Below are 9,130 nucleotides of genomic sequence, written 5' to 3'. Positions count from 1 at the left end.
GAGCTCCCTCATCTCCCCCTTCCTCTGTTTTCTTTTCCTCAGACGTTGGACGGGGGGAGGTGTGCGTGTGCCACAGCCCGCCCGCCCTGGGTGTTTTTTGCTGGACACTCTCGAGATAGATGACCGTAGGGCTGACAAGTGTAACAGCGGGGGGATCTTTGGGTGGGGCACTCCACTCGTCGGTGCCCCTCTCCCCCTCAGTGCCAACATCTGAAGACACTGCTTATCTGCTGACTGCATTCCCCCTTACCACTCTTCGGGGATCGACTTCCTCTCATGGCTGCCAACTTCTTGGAATCGGCCCCGTTATTCCTAGTCCTTTCTTCTTTTGGCAAACTGTCTAAAATGTTTTGTATCGCACTCACTACGTCTGCTAACAAGCGATTGTCATCGAACAAATAACCACATAAATACCGGTTTACTAATCTGCGAATATGTTTACGGGCAATTGCCTTTTTATCACCTTCTGGGAGATTGGCACTCCAGGTAGCAAACTAATCGCAATCCCGAAAAATGTGAGTTGCAAAACTAAGAACAGATTCACCCTCCCTTATTTTGGGTTTGTAATTTTCTTTTAGGTCTCTTTCTCGCATCAGGGAAGGCATACTTCTCAATTAAGCGTCATTTCATTTCTGTATAACTTCTTTAACTTCCTTGTGGCCAACATATTACCTCCATTGAAGGAGCATCTTTCAGCAATCTAATTACTTGAATCGCTTTTTCTCTTTCCGACCACCCGTATGTAGCTACTTCAGTCTCTCCAAAACACTTCAATCGATTGAAACCCTTCGTTAGGCCGTTGATCATCGAAAGGCCTAACAGTTGACTGGAGTTCTGGCAACTTTCGAACTATGATTTGCCTATCTTCACTCGGCTGTGCATGTGTACTTTCACTTGTGTGCGTTTGAACTTTGTTAATGTACGTCAGATATGCTGTGCTTGTGCGCCGCTCCTGTTCTCATTCCACCACCAATCTGTTAATTAACTCATCCAACTGTTCTAACTTATTTTCCAATTCTTGCATCCTAATTTCCTGTCTATAATTCTTCATCGGGAATGCTATATCCCACTGCTCCTTCATTCTCATCTCCTGCAGCAGCAGTGTCTAATATGTTAGTCCTTGTGTATCTCGGCATCTTGAACTCTTATTTCACCGGCTTAACCATCTTAATGAGAGAATGCCTTGGTGAAGTCATTGAGTTTCAGCACGGCATTTCATTTCCGTGCTGAATCTTGGTGACGGGCAAGAGGGCTCTCAAACTTGGGGAAATTGCTCCCCCAGTTCGAATCTAAATTTCTCTCTTTCATCTTTTTCTTCTGCTCAATATTACTTCGACCTTCTAATTTTATCAACTTTCTTTCGTCTTGCTGTCCTATCTCTATGATTATTATTTTTCTTAAGTTTTATATATATATATATGTAGGTGTATGCATATATATATATATATAAATATATATATATATATATATATATATATATATATATATATTTTTTTTTTTTTTATTTGTTCATTTATTTATTTATCTATTTTTTTCTATTTTATTTAAATGGCGTGGATATTCCACATTCGTTATTACTGCCTGCTTAGATGAATGGGAGAAGGGATCACGGTTGGGAGGTATTCGTATTCAAAGCTATATATGAGAGTATTGGATGATCTCAGCCATCCCAAAGATGGTTTGGACCTTTTTGGCAGAACTACTCTCAAGGGTTGGGTCTTCGGAATCCAGGGGGATCTAATCCTTGAGGTGGGACTCTTGGCTTCTGGCCAGAAGCCCATCATTACAGATATGGGGAGGATGATTCCATATTTCCTTGGTCTCAGTCCTAACAGGCAGGTTTAGCTTACACCTGTGCCTCTATATCTGTTTTGATGCTATCCTTCGGGTAGGGTATAGAGTGGACCATCTGGGAAGTACTCTCTCATTGTGCCGATAGTGGAGAATACAAATTTCCTTTCCAATGTATGATACTTTCTTAAAATTCTCAAGTAGGTAAACCAACAAAACAACAACAGAAAACATGAAAATCCCACCCTTAAATATGGACCCTTCAAATACTGACTCCCCATCCCCTGGATTGGCTTACTCTTCCCCCCCCCCCCTCCCCCCATCACTGTTGATGACTTCTGCTACTGTAATTAAGGAAAATTCTGTTGACGACCTTCGAACTAAAAAGGACCACTCTACTGATGTTAAAAAATCTAGCAATTGGGGTAACATAGGGAAACTACGATTCCTTCGTTTCCCAAATTCCATTAGAGACAAATTATGATGATAATATATAGAGCATTTGAGTGCTTTTGATTGATAAAGGAAATAAGGATGAGAGACTGCGATAAAAATGGGACTCTTGGATATCTTTTGATAGTCATAATGAAGCGTTTAATGCCATAAGTAATATTAGTAGTATCAAAATTAACGAATTAAACATCATGGGAGCTCTTTGTTATAAGGTCTCAAAGAAATTGGATGTGTACAAACCTGCTGATTGGTTTGAAAAAGATAGAAATGTACCCATGCCTTCACAGAGAAAACCCAAACCACCAATGTGGCTCTTAGCTGAACCTAAAGGGATAATAGGGAATTATTTTAAAATATGTAAGTTTACTCAGAAAAAAGTAGGAACCATTGCACCTGGAGATATATCTCGTTTTGGGAAGAATAGTTATCTCATGCATGCCAAATCTTCGACTCGGTCTGCAATACTATCTAACTTAGAGACAGGCAGTGATGAAATTACATTGGAAATGAAACCTCATTTAAATTTTAGTTATGGAAGGGGAGTGGTCTTTAATAAAGACCTGTACGAATTTACAGAGGAGGAGATACCTTCTCAGTGTCCATTAAATGTATGGAAAGTGCATAAGGTTCCTGGAACTTCAATGATTATACTTGCTTTCCAGGATGCTGATGTACCTTTCCATATTGTTATTGAAAATGAAAGGATTAAAGTTCAGCCTTTCAAACAAAAGCCCCTGCAATGCTTTAATTGTTTTAAATTTGGACACCCATCCAAAGTTTGGAAAAATGAAAAAATGTGTGGTGTTTGCTCCAAAACTTAACATGGAGAATGTACACTTGAGGCCAGGTGTTCAAACTGCAATTTGAATCATAAATCAACTGATAGGAGATGCGAACAGTATAAGTTGGAGGAAGCTGCCCTAAACAAATCAAGTTTAGAACACACAAGTGTGGGACATGCAAAAAGACTGTTGAATAAATCAACCAGCTATGCAAAGGCCTTAAAATCAAAGGGAAATTTACCACAGGAGACATCAAACCCACCCAGCACTGCCAGTAATCCTAAGAAAAGAAATACAACTTCTGATAATAAAGTACTGCATGACAAGGTAATCATATTGCCTTCTGAGGCTCTGCCACAGTGTATTAAAAATGGGTCATTTCCCATTTCTGTACAGCCTTCGTCCCCCATTACCAACAATAGTACTAACCTCTCTCAGGCCATGTCTTTGCCTGATTTGATGGAGATGCCACCTGACACCAAGTTACCAGGTGCACCTGTATTGGGTAAGGTGCAAAAACCTGGTAGCTCACCACTTACTAATCGGAAAAGAGAGAACTCCATCTCTCTCTCCCCCTTCCATAAGAAATATCAAAATTACGACGTCAAATAAATATGATGCTTTGTCTGTTGGTTTCTGATCAACTGGAAGTCAATTTAGATAAATCGGAAATTCAAGTGGATGTCCACCAACCTCCTCAACAATCAGATCAAAAAGACAAAAAGAAAAAGAAAATCATAAATGCTAAACCCAATCTATCAAGACCCTCTTTAATAAAACCACCTACAGTAGAAATAGTGTTAGATCAAAAACTGCTAATGGGAAGACTCCATCCAAGGGGTCTACCAAATTATAAACCATAGTTTTTTCCTCCATTTTGCAACGGAATTCTCAGGGTTTAAGGGCCAAATATGAAGAACTTGAGCTCCTTATTCATGAGCATTCCCCCACAATTATTTGTCTACAGGAGAGCAAACTTGATCATAATACCCCTTGTCCTCGCGAATATATTAGTTATAGGTCACCATATGATCACCTAGTGGGGAGCCATGGCGGAAGTCTCATATACGTTCGTCGAGATGTTCCCCAAGTTTCTCTGTCTATTCTTACACCTCTGCAGGCAGTGGTTGTACAGATCGATATAGGGAGAAAATATACAATTTGTTCTCTGTACTTGGTTCCAAATGATAACATTTTGTATGATAACTTAGTGGAGGTGATTCAACAACTCCCTCAACCTTTTCTTTTACTTGGAGATTTGAATGGTAGACATCCTTTGTGGGGTGATGTTTTAGCAAACATGAGGGGAAATATCATATCATCAATTGTAGAAAATGAAGATGTGGGACTCCTTAATACAGGAGAGCCCACACACTTTCATGTCCAGACAGGTACCTTGTCATGTATTGATCTATCAATCGTAAGCTCTAATTGCCTTCTCGACTTCGATTGGAGGACATTAGATGATTGGCATACTAGTGATCATGCACCAATCATTATAAACACCAACAATGGTCCACCTTTACAGAGATCGCCATGATAGAATCTTGACAAGGTGGACTGGGATAAATTTCTTGAGCTAAGCAAAATTGAGGGAGATGCAGGACAGGTTGAAAATATTGATGATGCCATAGACTTACTGAATGGAACTCTCCATACAGCAGGAGTCAATTCAATTCCCAAAACAACAGGGTTATTCAAACGACGACCAGTCCCGTGGTGGTCTTCAGAACTAACTGCCCTGCACAGAGCCACAAGAAGATCTCTAACACGATTGCATAGATGCAGAACTGATGAGAATTTAATTATGTACAAGAAATGGAGAGCACAGTTCGGTCGTGCCATGAAAAAAGCAAGGTGCCATTAATGGATGTCTTTTGTTTCCTCCATTAACAGTAGAACACCACCATCTTCTGTGTGGAGGAAAGTTAAAAAGATAGCTGGCAAATTCACCCCCAACCCACCACCAGTGTTGAAGGTGAATGGTCAGTATGTAACTGAAGCAAATGATGTTAGCAATGCCCTGGCTAATCATTTTTCAAATGTATCCAGCAAGTGTAAAGGAGCCCCTGGTCACCAGTATAGGAGCATTGAAGAAAAGAAAATTTTAAATTTTGCAACAAGAAGGGAAGTCATATAATTCTCCTTTCACTGAAAGAGAATTTGATTCCGCACTTGCTCATTGAAATGATACAGCCCCTGGGCCCGATGGAATTCCATATGCAATGATTAAACATGTACATTTTAATACAAAGCTATTGATTTTAAGCATTATTAATAGAATATGGCATGATCATAGTTACCCAAGTGTTTGGGAACTAGCCATTATTTTAGCCTTTTTAAAACCCAGTAAGGACAAGTTTTTAGCAGCAAACTATCGTCCTATTGCATTGACTTCCTGTTTATGTAAAATTGTGGAGAAGATGGTCAATGCAAGGTTTGATGGTGGTACCTTGAAAAGAAGGGTATTTTATCAACGATTCAATGTGGATTCAGAAAAATGCACTCAACTGATGTGTTGATACGACTTGTCTTCTATTTGTGAAGCCTTTGCTTCCAAACAGCACCATGTTACAGTATTTTTTGACCTTGAAAAGGCATATGATACCACATGGAGATATGGTATACTTAAAACCATTCATGAAATGGGATTGAGAGGAGAAGCTACCACTATTTATTCAGGCATTTCTTTCACATGAGTTGGGGAAACTATCAGAGAGTAAGTGCCAGGAAGGAGGAGTTCCTCAGGGTAGTGTGCTGAGTGTAACCCTTTTTGCACTAGCAATTAATGGGATATCCTCAGCCATTCCCCAAGATGTTCTCTCAACATTATTTGTGGATGATCTCCATATCATTTGATGGAGCTAGAATGGCAATGGTTGAGAGAAAATTACAGCTCTCAATTGACAAAATTATCCAGTGGGCCGATATAAATGGGTTTAAGTTCTCGACAAGTAAAACTACTATTGTACATTTCTGTCATATCCGGGGAGCACATCCAGACCCGGATATATACATAAAAGGTCAACGGATCCCATGTGTATCAGAAGCCAAATTTTTAAGTTTGATATTTGATTGTAGACTTACATGGATTTCTCACCTAAAAACGTTAAAAGCTAAAGGTGTTGAATCTCTGAATATTTTAAAAGTATTGTCCCATACATACTATTTTAAAATTATACAAGGTCTTGATTTTTTCCAAAATTAGTTATGGATGTGAAATATACTCTTCAGCAACCCCAAGCCGGTTAAAAATATTACATTCAATGCATTATACTGGTATTAGATTGTCCATAGGAGCATTTAGAACCTCACCTATCCCAAGTCTCCTTGATAATGCTGGAGAGTTGCCTCTAGACCTTTACCGAATGTCTTCCATTATTCGGTTTTGGTTTAGATTGCAAAGACTCCCCAACTCTTTAGCCTTTCAGACTGCAAGCCTTGTGAGACACACATCATACTTTGAGTTGCACCCAAAATCTCCTCAACCTTATGGCTTTTGGGTGAAACGATTATTAAACAGTCTGGATATAATTAGAAGTAAGGTACTTCCATTCAAGTTATCATCAATGCCTCCATGGAAATTACCAGAGATATCTTTTTGTAAATACTTTATTGGAGGTAAGAAGAATATGACTGACCTAGAAGCCAGGTCTCTTTTTATGGAACATGTTGAAGATCAGAGAGGATTGACTTTTATAAATACTGATGGCTCCAAATCTGATGCTGGCGTTGGATTTGGAGTACTTAGTAATGGTTTTAATTGTAGAGGTGCACTTCCTCTAACAGCTTCCATATTTACTGCCCAACTGTATGGCATATTAACCGCTGATGAGAAAATAGCCTTAGAGAAGGAGGGTAATTTTAAAATTTTTAGTGATGCAAGGAGTGTCCTTCAAGCTTTAGAAGTTTTTAATTCTAGTAACCCTCTAGTTTTAAAGATTTTAGAATGGCTCTTTTATATATATATATATATATATATATATATATATATATATATATATATATATATATATATATATATATATATATATTATACATACATACATACACCAAGGCACTTCCCCCAATTTTTTTTTGGGGGGTAGCCTATATCAAACGAATGAAAAAAAAAGGGGACCTTTCATCTCTACGTTTCTCCCAGCGTGACAAGGGACTCAACCGAGTTCGGCTGGTACTGCTAGGGTGCCACAGCCCACCCTCCCCCGTTATCCACCACAGATGAAGCTTCATAACGCTGAATCTCCTAATGCTGCTACCTCCGTGGGCATCCAAGGCGACCGGAGGAAGCAGCAGGCCCTACGGGAACTGGGTCACAACCGCTTGCCATTCATTCCTATTTCTAGCATGCTGTCTTGCCTCTCTCGCATCTATCTTCTTATCAGCCAGAGCTTTCTTCACTCAATCCATCCACCCAAACCTTGGCCTTCCTCTTGTACTTCTCACATCAACTCTTGCATTCATCACCTTCTTGAGCAGATAGCCATTTTCCATTCTTTCAACCTGGCCAAACCACCTCAACATATTCATATCCACTTCAGCTGCTAACTCATTTCTTACACCCGTTCTCATTCTCACTACTTCGTTCCTAACCCTATCTACTCGAGATACACCAGCCATACTCCTTAAACACTTCATCTCAAACACATTCAATATCTGTCTCTCCGTTACTTTCATTCCCCAAAACTCCGATCCATACATCACAGTTGGTACAATCACTTTCTCATACAGAACACACACTACATTCATGCCCAACCTTCTATTCTTTACCACTCCCTTCACTGCCCCCAAAACTTTGCATCCATAATTCACTCTCTTTTGTACATCTGCTTCCACTCCACCATTTACTGCAACAGACCCCAAGTATTTAAACTGATCCACCTCCTCAATTAACTCTCCATTCAACCTCGCACCACCTTCCCTTCTCATACATCTCATAACCTTACTCTTACCCACATTACCTCTCAACTTCCTTCTCTCACATAGCCTTCCAAATTATGTCACTAATCGGCCAAGCTTCTCTTACGTGTCTGCAGCCAGTACTGTATCATCTACAAACAACAACTTATTTACCTCCCATTCATGATCATTCTCGTCTACCAGTTTCAATCCTTGTCCAAGCACTCGAGCATTCACCTCTTTCACCACTCCATCAACAAGTTAAACATCCATGGCGACATCACACATCCCTGTCTCAGCCCCACTCTCACCGGAAACCAATCGCTTACTTCATTTCCTATCCTAACACACACTTTACTACCTTTGTAGAAACTTTTCACTGCTTGCAACAACCTTCCACCAATTCCATATAACCTCATTACATCTTACATCGCTTCCCTATCAACTCTATGATACGCTTCCTCCAGATCCATAAATGCAACATAGACCTCCTTACCTTTCGCTAAATATTTCTCACATATTTGCCTAACTTTAAAAACCTGATTCATACATCCCCTACCTCTTCTAAAACCATCCTATAGTTCTAAGATTGCATTCTGTGTTTTATCCTTAATCCTATTAATCGATACTCTTCCATACACTTTTCCAAACACACTCGGCAAACTAAAACCCCTTGAATTACAACACGCATGCACATCTCCCTTAGTAGTACAATACATGCACAAACACAATCCACTGGTACCATTGACAAAACAAAACACATATTAAAACAATCTCACCACCATTCAAGTCGAGTCATACCTCCTTCCTTCAACATCTCAGCTCTCACACCATCCATACCAGATGTTTTTCCTACTCTTGTTTCATCTATTGCTCTCCTCACTTCCTCTTAAAATCTCTCTCTCATTCTCATCTCCCGTCACTGGCACCTCAACACCTGCAACAGCAATTATATCTGCTTCCCTATTATCCTCATCACTCAGTAAACTTTTCCTTACTTCCTTTCCCTCTAACAACCTTCCATTTCCATCTTTCACTGTCTTTTCAATTCTCGAACCAGCCTTCCTTACTCTCTTCACTTCTTTCCAAAACTTCTTATTTTTTTCATATGAACGACCCGATCCCTGACCTCACCGCAGGTCAGCCGCCCTCTTTGCCTCGGTTATCTTGCGCTTTACTTCCACATTTTTTTCTATATCTTTCAT

Source organism: Palaemon carinicauda, chromosome 3 (assembly GCF_036898095.1).
Source record: "Palaemon carinicauda isolate YSFRI2023 chromosome 3, ASM3689809v2, whole genome shotgun sequence".
NCBI lineage: Eukaryota > Metazoa > Arthropoda > Malacostraca > Decapoda > Palaemonidae > Palaemon > Palaemon carinicauda.
Note: the sequence above shows the minus strand (reverse complement) of the source record.